The sequence below is a fragment of the Puma concolor genome, chromosome B1 (assembly GCF_028749965.1).
Source record: "Puma concolor isolate L17-30 chromosome B1, mPumCon1.1.hap2, whole genome shotgun sequence".
NCBI lineage: Eukaryota > Metazoa > Chordata > Mammalia > Carnivora > Felidae > Puma > Puma concolor.
Window position 1 is genome coordinate 89365909 of NC_141670.1, and position 20303 is coordinate 89386211.

Here is a 20303-nt window from a genome sequence, read left to right on the forward strand (position 1 = left end):
TGTATACTATATATACTATGTATGCATATATATATGTAACCTACTATATGTATATTTAAAGATCACTATTTAGTGGTGTGCTTGGGTGGCTCAGTTGGTTGAGCATCCAACTCTTGATTTCAGCTCAGGTCATGATCCCAGGGTCTTGGATTTGAGCCCTGTGACTCCCTTTCCTTCTGCCCCTCCCCTGCTCATGTTCTATCTCAAAAAATGTAAATAAATAAATAAATAAATAAATAACATCCATATGTAATAAAATAAAATAAAAAATACAAATAAAAATGACTCTTGGCAAAATAGGTAAGAAGGCCAGTATGTCATTCAGTAGAATGATCCTTAACTAGGAATTAAGAGACTTTTTTTGTTGATCCAGGATTTAACATAAAATAGTTGTATGAATTTTAATTGACCTCTTAGATGAATTTCGAGCTATATCTCAGTTATACAATGCTTTATTGTCTCTATGGGAATGTTGTCTGATATTTGGATTCTAGCAAAAAAAAACAATCTTTGCTCAATACCTTCATGAAAGAAAAAAAGTATATAAAGAAGCTAAAATTTGGAGACTCGGGACCCATTTGTTACTTTAGCTACAAACAGGTCTCACAGAGATTGTGTTACAGAAAATATTAGGAAGATGAAAATAAATGATTTGCCATATTGTTGAGAGAAAATTATTCTTTCATAAAGAAAAAGTTTAAAAGTGAAATGTTTTTTCCCCACTCATCTTGGCTTCAACCAGTCCAGCTGCCTTTTAGCAGCCAAACAGTCCATTATCACTATTGTGTTTGAATCATCATGGCCTTGCGATGAACTGCTTGAGGAAGACGGCTTGAATAAAATACATACATATACATTGGCATCATTCTTCAGTCCCCCTTTTTTTTAGTGGCATTGCTTTCAACTCGAGTTGGCTCTTGTCCAAAATGAAAAAAAAAAAAAAAAAAAAAAGAATCAGCAGTTAAACAGCTGGTACCAATTATACTAACTTCAGTGGGACTTACATGCTCAAGTGTGCAAGGAGCGAGCTGAATCTATGATATAATGGACTTGTTAGTTTGTAACCTGACCGTGGTCCTTAGGCTGTTTGTCCAGGGACTCCTATTTAAAGTCATCTCCAGAATTATACACCTACACTCTCACAACAAGCAAGTGTTAATAGTTTTGTGTTTTTTTAATAAGCTCATTAAATTACCGCTTACTTGTATACATATACCAAAGGATCTTACTTTCTGGGGAAAAAAAATCTGAGGAAGCTGGATGTAAAAGTTTGAACAAATACTTATCTGAAAAGTAATACTGATTTTTGACATTAGCATAAGGATGTGGAACTTCAGAAAGATAAGTACTATGATAATGAACACAATGAAATATACATCACAGATTATTTTCTAGCATCAAAAGTTATTAGAAATATAGTTCTTCTAAGTTCACTCATAGAATGGAAAAACTAGTAAGTGTCTTATACATTATTGGTTCATTTAAAAATATTTGTATTTAGAAGACATGCAATGATATTTCATACTTCTTCTTATATGTATACCTTATGTTTTATAAAGTCTTCTCACTTTTTAAGGAGCTTAGATTGCAATGCTAACTATCTGAGATGCCATTCTCTAGAAACAGAAAGTAAATATTAGCAATATTAAATAGCATTGGACCCCAAAAAAAATACCAGTTCATAATTTTAATCCCTAAGAAGTACAAGTTCTAAATTTGGAAAAAATATACTGTTTTTAATATGTTCTAGTCTGAAATAGAAATTCTCTTAAGTTTACTTTAGGAAAAAAAAATCCATTGCTTTCCATCAAGACAAGCATCTCACAAATCACAAAGAGGATTTTGTAACTAGGCAACCAAGGTCAGAGAGACTGTGACCAAGGTTTGGAGAACCAGCTGAACACACACACCGGGAAGAGTGAGGCTTGGAACTGCAATAAAGGAAACTGATGTATTTTAAAGCACTCCTTTTTAAAACCTATCATTCCATAACACTATGCAGGTGTACATTCTGAAAACCAGCTGATAAATCTGCTCCAGATCCACATTTGAATAATAAAATTGTATTTTATTCAAATGATTTTCCATTATAAACACAACCTGATCAGCCAAGGAACTAGAGAACAAACAAACAAAAAAACACCCTTAAATAGACATTTTTCTAACATAGGTGATTTCACTAGAATCGTACATGGATATGTGATTTTCCTAGGCAAAGATACATGCTCATAAAAAAAGGATAGATTTGCTAAATCTTTAGTCACGAATGTTAAGATGAATGAGATGTTTTCATGAGCTCTCATACACGTTTCCAAGTAACTTAAATGGATGTTTGTGTTTTTTATATTGACACAGGGCATAGCATATTGATCAATACCACAGCATTATGATACCTATCAAAATTCTAGAAGGAAGCAAATATGACTAAAATCAAATGCTGATTTTAATTGGTGGTAGAGATGTCAGTTTCAGAAACTCAAAAATTGTCATAGGCCAGGAGCCCCAAGCCATCGTGTCAGAAAATTTTATTGAGTATTTCGGTCATTTTGCACAGTGAGCTGTTGAAATGTCTTATAGGGTAAGCAGTATTGTGAATAGTTTTAAAGCTTGTACATGACTTCTAAGGTCTTCTGAGTCTCAGCTGAGTGGATCTGGTAGCCAATTTGGATACATCTGGCTATTATTCTGTTTACTTACTTTCCACTCATTTTCCCCAAAAGACATGTTCATATCTGTGAAAAGAGACACCATTGCAGCGGCACCTGGGTAACTCGGTCGGTTAAGCAACCAACTCTTGGTTAAGGCTCAGGTCATGATCTCACAGGTCATGAGCCCGAGCCCTGCTTCTGGCTCTGCACTAGCATTGTGGGAGCCTTCTTAGAATTCCCTCTCTCTCTCTCTCTCTCTTCCTTGCTCTCTGCGCCTCCCTTCTTGCACTGTCTCTCTCTCAAAACAAATAAACTTAAAAAAAAGAGAGGGAGAGAGAGAGACACCATTGCCTAAAGTGTGCACCAAAATTCTCAGAGAAACTGTTACCTTGGTTGAGTTGAATTAATCTTTAGTTTTATGATATATTTAAATTCTTCCAATTTAAACTTAATTATGAAATTCCTGACGCCATTTTAGCAATATGTACCTTGTGTAGGAAATGTGGTATATATTGATCAAAGAAATTAAAAGAACATAGGATGTATTTGTGGAATCAAAATTTCAAATTACTTTCACATGTTGAAAAGCACAGGAAAGGGACGGATAAGCATTTTTTAATCATGTCCTCACCTCTAACTCATCCTTCTCCCTTCTATTTTTGCCTATGGCACATATAGCTTAGCTTCAATGAGGCCATAATTAAGTGGAATCTTGTTGGTTTAAAGAGAAACTTGTATATCACAGTAATGCTGTGTTTGCTGTGTTCACTGGACCTTAGTGTTATCATCTCAGTACAGATGCCTGACCCCAAATCACAAGCAATGGTTCATGTCTTTCTATAGGATACTGAGCAAGTATATTTGTATGCTTATTAGTTTATAGGTGAAATCATAAGCTGTTTAGTTCTGCAGTATTTTCTGAACTTATAACCTTTCCCTCTTAGCTGACCTGCAGGAGGCTGTATAATGTACTTCAGGGACCCTAGATACATTTGAGAATTTATGTCTGATGGGAAAAACAGTAGGAGAGTAATTCAGTAATTTAGGCTCTGGACAATAGCTGACTATATCACAAAAATGTGAGGCACCACTTTAAAGTTCACTTACACACCATGTTATTAGCCAGATTGTTTTTAATGCATACACAAGTTGTTGTGTGTGGGCCGCCGGGGTGGCTCAGTCGATTAAGCATAAGACTCTTGATTTTGGCTCAGGTCGTGATCTCATGAGATCAAGCCCTCGGTCAGGCTCTGTGCTGGGTGTCGAGCCTGCTTGAGGTTCTCTCTCTCCTTCTCCCTCTGCTCCTCACCCCGCTAGCTCTCTCATTGTCTTTCTCTTAAAACAAAACAAAACAAACAAACAAAAACAAAAAACAACAGCTGTGGTGAGTAAGCCAGACACTGAATGAAAACTGTGTGTGTGTGTGTGTGTGTGTGTGTGTGTTTTACAGATTTAGTGTTATGACAGTCTATATTGACATTATTTTAAAGGTCTAATTTGTGCATTTTTAAACCAAATCTTTAATATGTTATATTCTATATACATTCTAAAGGTAAATATCAAATGTCTACTTAATGTTTTCTTAGAGGCCAGATTTAAGTGGAAACAGACAATGTAGCAGAATTTCCAAAGAAATTACCCCTAAGCCAGAATTTACCAAGAACACTATTAAATGAATAAGGGTTTTCCCCTGGCACAAGCATTACATGTTTCCATGTATCTTTTAGTGATAAAAGTAAATTTCCTTAAAAAGTATTGTATCAAAAAATCATTCTTTGTACTGGCAAATTTTTTGTTGAATATGTTTGTATATGAGGATGATTAGTTGAAAAACTTATTATTTAGTAACACAAATTTTTAGATTTGATAAACATGTAAATATATCCTCTTTAAACATGTCTATAATATCCACTTTTATCTTGCCATAAAAATGAATGTTTCCAAACAGATTAGCCATAAGGTTTTCATGTATTTCCAAATTTACAACAAATGACATCTGTGAGCCAGATGGAATTAACAAAAATGTCCCTTTTACTTCCTGTGTTGCTCAAGAGAAAATAATACTGATCATCTTGACCTCAAAACTACAGTTTTATTGTTTTCAGATTCTACCATTTTCCACATTTGCTCCTGGAACAAAATGATTGTCACATTTAACAGCTTTTTCAACTGATTGTGTCTTGTTCTTGGAAGAATTTATATTTTCTTTTAGAAAACAAACACCTACTGAAAGTTAGAAAACTTCCATACTAATGTGATAGTAAACTACCTGGGCCTTCTACCACGAATCTGGCTTTATTACCTCTATTTTGTTATAGTCTAGTAGACAAATAATGTAAAGATAAAGCAAGTATTAGCTCAAATTTTAAATTTAATAGGGATATATCCATTTAAGAGATGAGAAGCGTTAGAAGTTATTCCCTAGAATATCTAAAATCATCTAAGTCTTATACAAGAAAAGTAAAAAGGCAAACTTCATAATTTTCAGGTTAGTTCATTTGGTAAAATAATGTTTAATATATATAATTTGACACATTTAGTACTTCATTTTATTTATCTTGTTCTAGGCATAGCAAAGCAAATGGACAACTGATACAGGAATACATTTGCTCAAGACATTGCAAAAGAGAGCAACACTAAAGAACAAAGACAAAAACTTTGTGATTTTAAAGAAGAACCTTATTTAAAAATTCCTTGCATTTGCAAGTGGAGGTAACTGAAAAACTGTATGAAAAAAAAAATATTTGTTTATGGAATCTGGGGCTTTTGGGATTGTGTTTTTATTTTAGTACTGAATGGTTCGTATTTTCGAGTCAGCATTTCCCATTAGACTACAGTCTCCTAAGGCAGAATAATGCTCCATTCATTTCTGTATCCTGAAAGGTTAGCAGACTGATTCATACTCAGTATGGAAACAATGCAAATTTGATAAATGAATGGATAAAATGAACTCTTTTCATCAATTCCATCAATAACCACCTGTCAATATTACTTATGTCCTGTTATTGAAAATGTAATTAAAGAATGCATTTTAAACAATATAAATGAACAATTCTTTGTCAAAAATGTATATAGTTGCTGTTTGTCTTACCTAATCTATTCTGAAAATGGGAAAAAATTATTAAATGTTTATTTTAATTTATAAACCAAACTACAAGGGAATTGGTCTATTTCTCCCATAATTCCTTGGTATCACTATACACATGCTAATTTTTTTTTAAATGGAAGAAATTTTGCAACGAATTGTTAGTGGTATCATTAAACTATGTGCAGAATACTATCATATAATTAATAGTCTTCTGGGTAAAGAAGAAATATGAGGACTATATAATTAACAATATTTTTGCAGACTTTACAAAGATAAAATGGCATGCTGCTAAAACTTATTTTAGTTCTATTTTAGTCTTATTTTGTGCACAATATTTATAGAAATACTTGAAAGATAATAGAAATCATTGCATTCTTAAAAGGAAAAAAAATATTAATGTCTTACTGAGACCTAAGCCGTTTCCCAAATTTATGAAATAGAATCTTCAGAGGCCTTGTACAAACATTTATTACCAACTATGATCATAAATTCCAGTCAGTCTTAAGTTGTGTGATTGTGTGTGTGTGTGTGATAGTAACTATTTATCTATCTTGTCATATATCTATTCATCTTTTGATAGTACTGACAGCCATAAATATATACTGTTCTTCATAGAAACTCAAACATGACTGCAGGAACTCTATGCAACTTAATACCCCACATGGGGTATCAAATTATCAATATTTATCCTTAACTTATTACTGTTTCCTTCCACAAGGTTCATAAGGAAAAATACATTTTATTGTTCCAACAAAGCTTGAAGCTTTGGTTAAATGTTAATACATGTTACATTTATACACGATTATGTATAAACACATGTACCCATACAACACAAGGATATATTTTCACCACTAGACAAAACTAAGAAGTAATAAAATAAAAGGAATTGCTTTTAGATCCAGAAATATACTTGTACCCTCAAGTGTGAATTGAAAATCATGTTTTCCAGATCTAGTCTACCCTGGCTTTTATGTTTGTCTGACAGTTCAGCAAAGTTGCAAAATGTGTAGCAGTATTGAAATAGGTACATTGGAGTTAAAATTTAGCAATCTTCCTCTGTAGGACAGTGCTATTTCTAACTATTACAGGATATATATGGAGCACAAAAGGAATATAGATAGGTGTGATTAAATGAAACACAACGCATGATGTCCATCTTGAAGGACAAGCATTAGGCAGCCTTAAATGTTGAAAGACTCCTTTTAAATCACACAATTGTTAAAAAATAAATAAGTAAATCACACAAGTGTCATAATGTGTGTCCCGAAATTGCTTCTAGTCTTTTATTTTCAAAGTTTAATTACCACTGTTCACAACAGTTCTCCCGATAGCTTTCCATGAGTGAAGACCATCATCCACACTGTGTCCAACTGTACATATGGTCTGAAATATTCTGAATGTTTGCCCCCTCCCCCCCCCATTTTTTTTTCTACTTTTAGTGTTGGTTTAGTTTTTCAGTAGAGTTGTACTATGGTATTCTGGTAAAACAGCGCTGACCTGCTGTCTGACTCATACAGCTTGATTGTTTCCAGAAGTGGAGATGTGATTTCATTTCTCCTTTCTTTCTTTCTTTCTTTCTTTCTTTCTTTCTTTCTTTCTTTCTTTCTTTCTTTCTTTTCTTTTGTTATAACAACTTTATGGTGAGTGAGTTTGGGATGCATTTGATATTCCTTATAATGAAATTGAAACAAAAAAGAGAGAGAAAGGACATGCTAAGAAATAGGGAAGACAGATATGATGAAGTGTCATTTTCTATCTTCCTTAAAATGTTATTTATTTTCATTGTGTGGTGGTCCTGAGAGCGATTTGAATATTTGGATCAGATTAAAAAAAAATGCCCTTGTCACAATATTACTTCCAATTTGCAGAGAGGAATGTGATAACTCCATACATTTCATAATTTTTGTTCATGCTATATTAAAATATTTGCAATATCAGTTTTTATTTATTGAAGTTCCCAGCATAGTGGAACCTTACATTTAGCAATTTCCAATATGAAGGAATCTACCTCAAACAAAAAGAACTATGCAAAAATTGAGCTTTTTGCAAATCTTTAAACATAAATGAGTAATAGACTTCAGATAGACATATGGTTTAAATTTCTTCAGATTAGTCTCTGCTTGTTCAAACATGTAGATCAGGAGTCAAGGATTGGCAATCTTTTTTTCTTAAAGGGCCAGAGAGTAAATATTTCAGGTTTGTCGGCGTTATGATCTTGGTCACAATTACTTATAGATTCCATCGTAATGTGATAGCCACTACTGACAATATGTAAATAAAGAGTTGTGGCTGTGCCCTAATAAAACTTTGCTTATAAAAACAAGTTGCCCACTGTAGTTTGCAGACCCCTGATGTAGAAACTTGTTCAGTATTATTGGGTACATAGAAATTAATGTGATTATTGACCTTAACAATCTTTCGGAAGATTAAAAAGTTTTAATAGATGGGTGAAAGCGTGTGAGGTAAGTTGAGACATGATTCTGATCTGGGCTGAAAATAATAAAGAAGGCAATATTTAAACAATGAAGGTTTGTGTTCATGTATCCTCAAGTAAAGAAATGTTACTCTTGATAAAATCTTCCGATTTTAAGTCTATGATTTATTAAAGCAACATATTTTATTTACTATATACTTGTTTGATATGGCCTCAGAAGTTAGAAACAAAGGATTAGGAAAACAATCACAAGCTCAAAATGTTCAATTCCCAAATGTTTCTGGCTTCGTACAAATCGGGAGAGGAGCGTACCCTGCTAAATGTTCTTTCTACAATTGTTGAGTGCAAGGTTATATATCTAAATTAGATCAAACATGTTTAGCATAATATTGAATCTTATGTAATTGAGTCGATTTTTGTCTGCATATCCTATCAATAGCTGATAGGGTATGTTGAAATTTCCTACTCTGATTTTAGAAATGTCTATTTCTCCTTAGTTTTGTAAATTTTCGCTTTACATATATTGAGGTTTGTTACTAGGTGCACACAAATTTAGAATTGTTATATAGTCTTGGTGGACTGTCTCCTTCATCATAATGAAATGTCACTCTTAAAACTTGAGGTTCACAGTGCTTCACACATCTTCATCAATGAAGCAACTTCATCATTGATTTTAGAGAATTGTCCCAACACTTCAAATATCATGGGTTTCACATCATAGCCTTCTAGGGATCCAAATTAAATATTATGTTAAACTTGGTGGTAAATACTATATGCCCCTTACTGTGCTTGTTTTTTTTGGTGTGTGCTCCTCTTTTCTTTCATCTCATTCTTCAATCTCTGCACCTCTGCTCAATTATTTGAGAGAGAGAGAGAGAGAGCGAGCACAAGCCGGGGAGAGGGCAGAGGTAGAGGGAGAATCTTAAGCACGCTCCACTCTGAGTGTGGAGCCTCACAAGAGGCTCTATCCCATGACCCTGGGATCATGACCTGAGCCAAAATCAAGAGTTGGATGCTCAAGTGACTGAGCCACCCAGGCATCCTTATGTGTTTAGTTATTAACTTCAGTTATGTTATTGTTCAGTACTGGAATTTTGGTGTGTTTATTTATAGACACTAGCTTTCTCATGAAATTTTCTGTTTTTTTTTTCTTTTAATAACTGGAACATTAAATCACAATTATTTTAAAATCTCCTTTAGACAACTCCAATGTATGGCTTTCGTATGTTTTCTCTTCCCTTTTTCTATACTTTATCTTGATTTTGGTCAGCTCTTGCACATTTTTACGCTAGGTTAATTTTGCTCAAATGCCAGACATTACAAATGAAAAATTTGAGACTTAATTTGAAGCTCCATACAACGTATACTTCCTTAGAGAGCTTTTGGTTTAATTTCTGACAGTTCAATTAAAGTAAGAAAAACAAAATCTAATCAGTGATTGAGATCATTCAAAGCTTTGATTCAGTACCTGTGAGGAATTTTATTTCCTGTAAACCCTTACTGCCAGGGCATAGTCTCTGGGGTCCTCCGATTTCAGAGGGAGGGATGGTCTGAAACCAATTTCTTTGCTATAGCTGGAGAGGAACCTAGAGACTCAATATATTTATTGAACTCTGTCATATGTTACCCAAAGACATACAAACATCATTTTGCATTGTAGCCATTTTATATCCTGGCTAACACTTGTTAATGTAAGTCTTTTAAATTTTTCTTAGTTTGGGTGAAGTGTATCTTGTGTTTTAACTTTGGATTTCCCTTGGTAGTTAGTGACATAGTACATCTTCTCATGCATTTATTGACCATTAATATACTTCTTTGATGAAGCATCTGTTGGTATCTTTGTTGATAGAATTGTTGGCTTCATACTGAGGTGGGAGTGTTCTTTATATTATCTGAATACATGTCTTTTGTCAGAAATATATATTGCAAGTATTATGTCACATTTTGTGTCTTGATTTTTGTTTTTTGTTTTGTTTTTTTGTTTTGTTTTAGTTTTCTTAACAGTGACTTTTAATGAGGTAACACTTTGAGTTTTGAGAAAATTCTGTCCATTTTCCAAAGGCTCATGGTTTTGGTGTCCTATTTTGGAAATCTTTCCCTACTCCAAAGTACTAAACATTTTCTATCATATTTTCTTCTAAAAGCTTTATTTTATTAGCTTTTACCTTTAGATCTGTGATCTGTTTTATTTTGATTGAGGTGTTCTGTGTGAGATGTTCACTTTTTCTCTCATGTAGATATAAATAGTCGTTGCCCCACCACATTATGTTGGAAGACTTTTCTTTCCTCCATTGAATTGCATAGAACTTTTATTTAAAAGAAACTGATGTGGCGCCTGGGTGGCTCAGTCGGTTAAGTGTCCGACTTCGGCTCAGGTCATGATCTCGCAGTCCGTGAGTTCAAGCTCCACATCAGCCTCTGACAGCACAGAGCCTGGAGACTGTTTCAGATTCTGTGTCTCTCTCCCCATTCATACTCTGTCTCTCTCTGTCTCAAAAATAAACATTAAAAAAATAAAAAAAAAATAAAAATAAATAAAAAAATAAAAGCAACTGATGATATATATGTAGGTCTATTTTCTGACTATTCTATGCCATTGATATATATGTTTATCCTTTGATTATCAGCACTCTTTTGATTACTATAGCTTTATAAAACCTTGAAACCAGATGGTATAAATTCTCCCAATTTGTTCTTGTTTTTGAAATTACTTTTGTTGTTGTAAGTTAGTTTCATTCTTATATAAATGTTCAATCCTGCTTCCTTCCCTCTGCCACAAGTGTTGATCCTGAGTCTTCCTTCATAAGCTCAGATTCAGAATCTCTTTCCCAGTCACCTGGACCTGCAACGCTTCTATTTTATATATGGTAAATTTGAATTTCTTTGAAAATAAGTGGAGATTAATGTCACAACATAGCACATGGCAGAGCCATTTTTATACCCATGCATTTTTAACTAAGAGACTCCCAGGCTATTAAGCATTTGTTTTTTCTGTCCAAACCCTTAATCCAGATAATCATTCTCTCTTTCCAGAATATTTTAATAGCCTCCTGACTGGTATTCTTTACCACTCCTGCTCCATCTAATCTATTCTACATTGTAATCTATAATGCTGTCAGATGTTTATTATGTTTACAGAAGTCATATCATTTCGCACTCATACCAAATGCCCTAAGTGGCTCATTGCACAAAGAAAAAGAAATTCCAAACCCTTTGGTTGTTAGAAAAGCATTGTATGATCTTTCTCCTTCCTACATCTCCAGTCTCACATCTGTCTGCTTTCTTCCTTCCTTCTTGTGTTCCAGCTTTTATGACTTTCTTTTAGTTTCTGGAATTTAATAACCCCCCATAGAAGGCTGTTGCATATGGTGTTGTTGTTTTTTTTTTTTTTTTTTTTTTTTTTCTCACAACTAGTTCCTCCTTATCCTTCAAATTTCAGTTTAAGTATTCTTTTTTGAGCAAAATATAAGTGTAAATGCTATGTTATTCTCAATCACAGAGCTTGCATGTTTCACAATTCATATTTCTAAAAGCATTTGACTATTTATTTTGACTTTCTCTTGTACAAGGAAAGATGGTGTCTGCCTTGTTGCATTGAATCTGCAGTGGTTTACAGAGCATCTTAACGGTAGCTGTATTAACCTGTGTTGAATTACATGAAAACTTTGTGTCTGCTAGAATCCCTCTGCTTCTCCCAGTCTCTCCTAAGAACCATTTTTCTAACCTTATTTATTTTTCTCAAGCTTCTTCGTATTTTGTCAATGAAATAGGTTATGGCACTTTTGATCACTTCTTAGAATTATCCTCTTTTCTTCTTTGAGTCCATACTTTTTAATTCCGCTGCTTATCCTATAACTGTAACTTCGTGATTCTTCTCACTTTTTTGTTTCATGGTCCTTTAAATGTGAGTATTTCCTAACATTTTATTCTTTAGGAAAATACACGGATTTTAACTATTGCAGATGTCTGGTCTTCTCAGATGGAGTGTCTTAGACTCTGTGGGTGACTATGACAAAATACCACAGATTGGGTGGCTTACACAACAGACATTTATTTGTCACAGTTCTAGAGGCTAGGAAGTCCCATGTTGTGGGTGCCAGCTGATTTGGCTCTTGGCGAGGGCCTTCTTCCTGGCTTGCAGATGGCTGCCTTTTTGCTATATCCTAACCTGGCAAAGAGAGGAAGCCTTGGGGTCTCTATTATAAAGGCAATAATCCCATCATGGGGACTCCATTCTTATGACCTCATCTAAACCTAATTAATTCCCCAAGACCCCATTTCTGATGCCATCTCATTGGGGTTATGGCTTCAACATATGAATTTGGGGGTGAGGGGAAACAGAAACATTTAGCTCAGAATACCCAGTTTCAAGGTTTTATTTCCACCTTCCAACCGGATAGCTCTACCAGGACCTGATGGACAATTAAAACTCAATGCGGTGTAAAACAAATATTGTATTTTTTTTTTATATTTTCATTTTTAACTTACACAGATTTCTGCACATAGTTACCTGATAATCTTCTTATACAACTTTTTACAACATGAAGAACATTTTGTAAGGACATATTTTGTACTGAGCATCTTAACAAGCCAATCTTCCTGCTAAATAGAGTTCACACAAATTAATTAAAACACACATGATGTTTCCATATATAAAATGTTATTTATTAAGTGAATCAAAAATTGAAGAAGGCAGTCTTAAGAAAATGTCCTTTTAATTAGAAATTGTGAAAAGTAAATTTGGTCATTGATTGAATATTTGTTATATGGTGATTACTGTGCCATGGATAAAATATTAAGCAAGGTCAATAATATAATATCTCTGTCCTCATGTATAATACATTTTAGTGCAAAAGAGAGCATTTTAAAAAATTAAATACTTGCAGAATTTTAGACTAACAAACTATAAAATACAAGCTGTGGGGATAGCGTAAAAGTGAGAGAATAAGCTATGGTCCAGAGGATCTGGGGAGGCATCCTGATAAAATGATATCTAAATTCAAAGGTGAAATATGAGAAGTTATTTAGGTAAATGGGGTAAGTGTCTCACACCAACTGAGAAAGCAAAAGATATATGTATATATATCATCACAAAAGATATATATCATCCAGTCTTGTCTGTAATTATAGAGAAAGAAAAAAAAAACCCTAACAATCCAATAATGGATGAATGATTAAGTAAATTATGGTACAAACAGCTGATGAGATATTATGAAGACGTTAAAATAATTGGGAAATTTGTACTGATCCCATGAATATCTATTGTCAAGAATGATTCAAATTGTATATGCAAGTATAATTATATAATACATAAGTACATACTTGTGTATATGTGAAACACACAAGCACATTAAAAACCAACCAAGAGCAACAACAACAACAACAAAAACCCACCTCATATCTTTGGATAATTTAGTATTTATGAAGATGCCATTTTAATGATTTGTCCTCAGTTTCTCTATACCATTGGTCTTCTACACTACTGCTGTGCAGTGTTTTCTTGCTGCCTACTAAATCCATATTTTCCCCTTCTGACTTAGGTCACATTTCCTTAACTCCGTTGTGGATTGGTGCAGGTATATGACTGAGTTATAGGCATTGCACTGTGAATGGAAAGAAGGGTCTCCTTTCCAAGTCTCCCCTATATAAGCCTTCCACATGTTCCTCCTACAAACTGGTGCCAATATGGGATTGAACGTGCAAGAGATTTATTGGGGGAAATGGGGAGGGAGACGTATGTGTGCAGGAAAAGCTTTCCAGGTCTCAGCCATGTTGCGGAGAGAGAAGGGAATGAAATGATACCAGAAACATCTTTAGCTGCAGTGCAGTTCTGGGAAAGTTTCTGCAAGGCCAGGGAGAATCCTTAAGTTAAAAGTGCCTGTTAGAGGAGTCCTGCATCTCCCCAGAATATGTCTGCTTTGCTCTCCCTGATGCACTCCGTCATTTGTTGGGGCCAACCTGTAGGAAGTGTGTCTTTGTCAAATGGTGGAAGACCCAGAGGGATCGTATCTGTGACCTGAAGTCACCTACACTCCTTGTACTGGGAGGTGCATTTATGGAGAGGTGAATTTACTTGGCTGCCACAGTCTATTCCTTTCACCACACAGATCAACTTCTCCACACAGGTTTGTGAGAAGCTCTTCCTGCTTCTATGGGAGAAACTCAGAAGACTGAGGTTAGTGTGACAAACTAGAACCCCTGAGCTGCAGTTGTCTCAAGGTGATAAATAGAACTCATCCCCTCCATGTTTCATATATCCATTCTAAATTCCCTTTACTCCCAACTCTTACCTTGGCAGTTCTTGGTGGCTTAGCTGCTAGTGTGATTCAAACCTTCATTCCTGAGAAGTCTGAAATCTTGGCAGCCAAACATTTTTCAAACACGAATGTGGCACCTGTCCATTCATAGTTACAGTAGGGTATGACATGGACACGGAAACGGATCACATCAGTTACAAAGTTTCTAATTGGAGTCAATTACCGCTGCCAGCATGGTGATGCCTTCCTTGCCTGTTGGTCTCTTGATGTAAGGAGCCTAAAATGCTCTATAGCGTGTATCTAAATAGAATCCTATTGTTTCCCCTGACAAAAGTGCACTCCCTCTGTAGACCAAATCCTGTAACCCTGCTGAATCTAGAGTTGAGAAACCAGAAGCCCAGAACCATCCCCTTACTCCACCGTGAGTCTTTGGGGATCGTGGTTGTATTCGTTAGAGCTCTCAGAGAAACAGAACCATACAGAGAGACTTGTTTCAAGGAATTGACTCATGTGAATGTGGAGGCTGGGTGAGTATAAAATCTGAGGGGGTAGGCAGGTCGGCTGGAGGCCCAGAGAAGAGTTGCTGTTTCGGTACAAAGGCAGTATGCTGCAGAATTCTCTCTTGCTTGGAAGAGGTTGATCTTTGTTCTTGAGGGTTTCGACTGATTTGGTGAAGTTCACTCACATTATGGAATGTAATCTATTTTACTCAGAGTCTGTGGATTTTAATTTAATCTCATCTAAAAAAGCACCTCTACAGACACACACACAATAATGTTTGACAAAATATCTGGGCACCACAGTCCAGCTAAGGTGACACATAAAATTAATCACCAAGGATGGCAATTGGGCTACTCCTGTTTCCACGTTCTTGGACCCATATATTCTTCCTATTGGAGATATAATTCCACTTCAAAGTCTCTAAGTTAATGCATATGTTACATATTGAAGGTGGGAGGATTTTGTTTTCAGAGTGTTGCCTTTGAACTTGTGTTTCAGCTGTGCTTTTAGAAGGCTATTCTAGCAGTCAGTCAGGCCACCTTCCTTGAGATAATGTAGTACGTGATACAACCCATGAGTCATATGGCCATGGGCTCACCACCACATTTCTTGTGTCATGAAGAGAAGCTTCTGGTAGTATGCTATGGTGTATGAAATTCCATGCATTTCACAAGTCTCTGGATCGTGGCTCTGGCTGAGCATCTGTAGGAAGAAGAGACAAATTGATACCCAGAGTAGGTATTGGTCCTTATCAGGAATAATCACTGACTTTCCTAAGGTGAATGTGGCTCAGTGTAGTCAGCCTTCTATTATGTGGATGGATTCCATAAGGATTAATGTTATGTTGGATAATCAGCATTGCTCTCTGTTGCTGACATATTAGACTTTAAGAGATAATAGTGGACAGACATTGAAAAGTGGGAGATCAAGCTGTTGGACCCATGTAGATCCTTGGTCTCCATGGTCATGCCACTCATATGTCCATCATACTAGTTCTAGGATGGCCAATGATGAAAGCTGGCTTAAGTATGCTGGTCCAGTTATTTGATTCGTTTAATTATTCAGTGCCTATTCCATGGTGGATTTTTTCTGGAAGCCATAATCACGTGATATAAAATTTCCACTTTTTTCATGCCTATTCCACATATGAATTCACATGTCTCTACTCCAGCCCCATTTGTCTTTGCTCTTTCTGTTCTTTTTCTTTTAGGCCTCAACCAGATGCCTAGGTCGTTTGTCACAGACTGATCAGTAATCTCACCTTGGGTCATTTTTTCCTCCCTATTAAATGGATGACTAAGTGTACCAATAATAGATCAACCCATTAGATATATTGCCTCTACCCACTCTTTTTCAAAGTAGTCCTTAAATGTGGTGGGAATGAACCACTATCCATTGTTCATTTGCTTCCACACATTGAGCCAAGCCATCAGTAAATCCAGATCTGACTTTTCTTTTGTTCTCTTTCAATGTATTGTATAAATTCTTCATTCTCATGTAGTCATAAGTGTGAGATAAGAGGAGGTGTTATCCCAACTGCTGTGAATTACATGGAGTCTGGGCTACCTGCTTATGCAACTTGTTCTCTTTCCCTGCTCAGGATTGATGTCAAACATATCAAACACTGGACTTCATCTGGCATTATGGCTTGGCCTGTCCAACAGACCCCAACTTGCATCAGGCTGTTCCAGGTTCATGAGAATGTGGTGCTCCATGGCCCAAGAATTCTCACTCTTAGTGACATGCCAGAGGCTCTTTAATAAAAGGCATATACTTCTCTGCTTTAGATGGCATGGTCTTGCTCCTGAATCCCAATGTCCACACTACAATCCTTCCACTAGGGTCTGCCATTAGATCCATCTTCCAGCTTTTCCCATCTCCAATAGCATACAGTCTACCTTATTATGACTACCAAATGACAGGGTAACTTGCATTGCAGTCTGGCCCTGTTGCAGAACTCTTTCCTGCTCCAGGCCTGATCCAAAGTTAGCTTTCCATGACACAAGGATTATGAAACAAAGCAATGGTCCTAGGTGTAGAATATGTTTGCTTTCCAAAACCCCAAATGACCCACCAGACACTATGCTTCCTTATTTATAGTAGAGAATGCAGGAAGCAATTATTTATTTTTTATTTTGAGGAAAGATCTTGGTATATCCTGATTTTAAGAACTCTAAAATCTTCATAGAAAAGAAGTTTCCTTGATAAATGTAGGGTTTATCTACTACCTCTGGAGAGCATGTATATTACCAATGCCTCCACAATTCTAGTCACCTTTTGCTTCTTCTGCCTAACCAGCATCAAGTCCTAAATGTTATGAATCAGCATAGTGTTCTTAAGGACATCGAGTTGGTCCAATTTCTTTGTAGTATATTATAGCACAGGGAAAGATCATGAATTTAGTCCTGAGAAGAAATTTTAAATTGAGTATTATTGCCCTTTCCAGTGAATGCAAACTTTTTATGATCTTCTAAACTGATTGGATTTGAAAAAATCTACTTACTTGATTATCGGCTCAAGAGCATGTAGCCGTGGTCTTATTAATCTACTCTAGCAATAATACATACAAGTAGTTGTTGTGATTGGATTTGGTTAAGCCTGTGATAGTCTACATATATTTTTCAGAATCTACCTGGTTTCTGCAGGGATCAGATTAGTGAATTAAACAGAGATGATAATGACCACTACCGCTGCATCCCTTAATACTTTAATCATCATCATCATCATCATCATTTCCATTATCCCCCATCCCTTGATAAAAGGCTCTTTTGATTTAAAATTTTGGCTGTCAAGGGGTACCTGAGTGGCTCAGTCGGTTAAGCATCCAACCCCTGCTCAGATTATGATTTCGCAGTCTGTGAGTTTGAGCCCCGTGTTGGGTTCTGTGCTGACAGCTTGGAGTTTGGAGCCCCCTTCGGATTCTGTGTCTCCCTCTCTTTCTGTCCCTCCCCCACTCATGCTCTGTCTCTGTCTCTGTCTCTCTCTCTCTCAAAATAAATCAACATTAATATATTAAAAAATAAAGTTTTGGCTATCAGGAAAGAGGTGACAGAGATTTCCACTTGGTCTTGCCTACTATAAAATCTCTTACTCCATAGGCCAGACCAATGTGGGGATTATTTTCAACTGCTAACCATATCAACTCCATTTATGTACTTGGGATCTGGTGAAATTACCACTAGATGGGGTCTATGGGGTCAGCAGTCTCATTTTAAAGTAAACTTTATCCTTGGCTCCATTTATTACCTAGCACCTGTAATCACCTACTGTAAAGGGAGCCTTGATAGCAATTTAGGTAACTGTGTATATCAGTGTCAACTTAGACCCTGTGCTCACTGATCCTGGAAATGTTTGGGTATGTAGGTCCTCCTGGGGAAGGACTGCGGTAATCATTATAGTGTGCACTTGCCAGAGTATGGCAGAATCCTTCCCTCTTGACACCTGGCCACTTCTTTAGTTAGTAAATTCTGGATATGAAAATTGGTTCAAGGTTGAGAATTGAGCAAGTCATGATGCCTTCCTTTTGGGACAACTGCCTTCATTCTCCTGTTTCTTCATTCTTCCCCTTTTTCTGGTTGTGAAAGTCAAACAACATCTTTACTGACTACCAGCCTATTTGCCCCTTGGGATATTATTGTTGATGAGCTATCTCCAAACATCCTGCTGGACAATCCTTTTCTGCTGTTCCTCCAGCCTTCAAAGTATATAATAATTTGCCTCTTGATTTCTAACAGTTAAGCTCTACCATCTGAGCTCTGTTTACTTCATGGAACAACATCATCAGGGATATTAAAGGGCCGGCTCTGTGACTGCAGACAAGGGCTGATATTGAACTTTTCCTGTGGCACTGGCTCCCCTGTCACCAGACGTTCCTGATGGCCTTGGAAAATGGTACGTCCTGGGGACCTCACATAAAACCTGACCTGGTGATTCTCTTGGCCTCACATAATAATCTATTCCAGCGTGCCACTTTACTTGGTCTCCTTATTCCCTTCTCTACTGTCAGTCTAGACAGCTTGAGCATGTCCTCTTTGCTCAGCATTGGTCACAGCCCCCTTTTAGGCCTATCTGAATCACTGGAGGAGTAAGTAACATGTCCCATTCCATGGGGTCCTTGCTAGGGTGATAATTCACTATATCTTTTAGAATGTGCCCCAATTTTGAAATATTACTAATATTTCAAGTCAATAAAATATTGCCTATCCAGTGATATATGCTACTCCGCTTGACCAACTTCCCTTAAAATCCTAAAGACAGTCCTTGGCTCATGTTACTGGTATGCCAATAATTGTTATGTTCCCTTCAATATATAATTCCTTTCCTCCCTTCTTGACCCGGCATTTCCCCAGCCCAATAATCCTGTGATTTAACCCCTGTGATTGACTTAGTAGCTGGGAGAGTTGTTGAAGGGAGTTCCTGAGAGAAGCTCCTGAGTCCTCATAGGAGATGAACCTCTTTAGCATCTTCAGGCAAGGAGCTCGCTCTTACTACGGAAAAGGACACAAACTGTGAACTCAGAGGATTTAGGACAAAAATATCTGCAGAGACACCACCTTCAGAGAAGTCCATTCAGGAACCCTCAGCTTATGTTCCAGCATTCCAATGAAAGCCGTGATTTTAGAATGGCACACCCACCATAGCTGGGCATGTAAGCACGTCCGGAACTGTGAAACTCCAATTGTGCTGTCTTCTGTTGGATGCTTAGCTCTGTTAGTTCTTTCATTGCAGAGTAAGAGGCTGTCTGAAAGCTACCTCAGAGCCCTGTGGCTCTCACACTGTACCTTTAAGGCCTGAATGTCACATTATCCTTCCGCAAGGCAATAATCCAACTTTTCAGTAATCAGCTTCCATGCCTTCTGAGCATTGTTGCTCTAATATTTTTCAAATGCCTGAATTATTAAATCTGTAAAAGAATTTCCTTCCACAGGAATATTTTCCTAGGTCACCTCTGTGAAATCATTAGTGATTCAAGTGTACCATGTGCAAGCAACTATCTGTGCCCCCGTTCTTCAGAATAGCAACCTCCTTGCCTGACAGTGAGTGACTTAGTCCCAGACCCCATTTTACTGCCTGCTTTCTGGCACTGCTTCCATTTGTTTGGGTCCTCTCAGAAAAATATATTAGAAAGGTTTAGACATGCAAGTCATTTACTGAAGAAAATCATCTGAGGGGAAATGGAAAGCCAGAAAAGCGTGGGAGGGGGCTCAGTCCTTGATACAGGTCTGATCCCCATGGAGGAGAGGGGGAAGGAAGGAACTTTGTGTAGGGAAAGTCTTAGACTACTGTGCAATTCTTAGAGATTTTCAGCAAGACAGATAGCCAAATCTGCACATCAGAGAAGTGTGAGTCTCCCAGAGCAGGCCTGCCTTAGTATT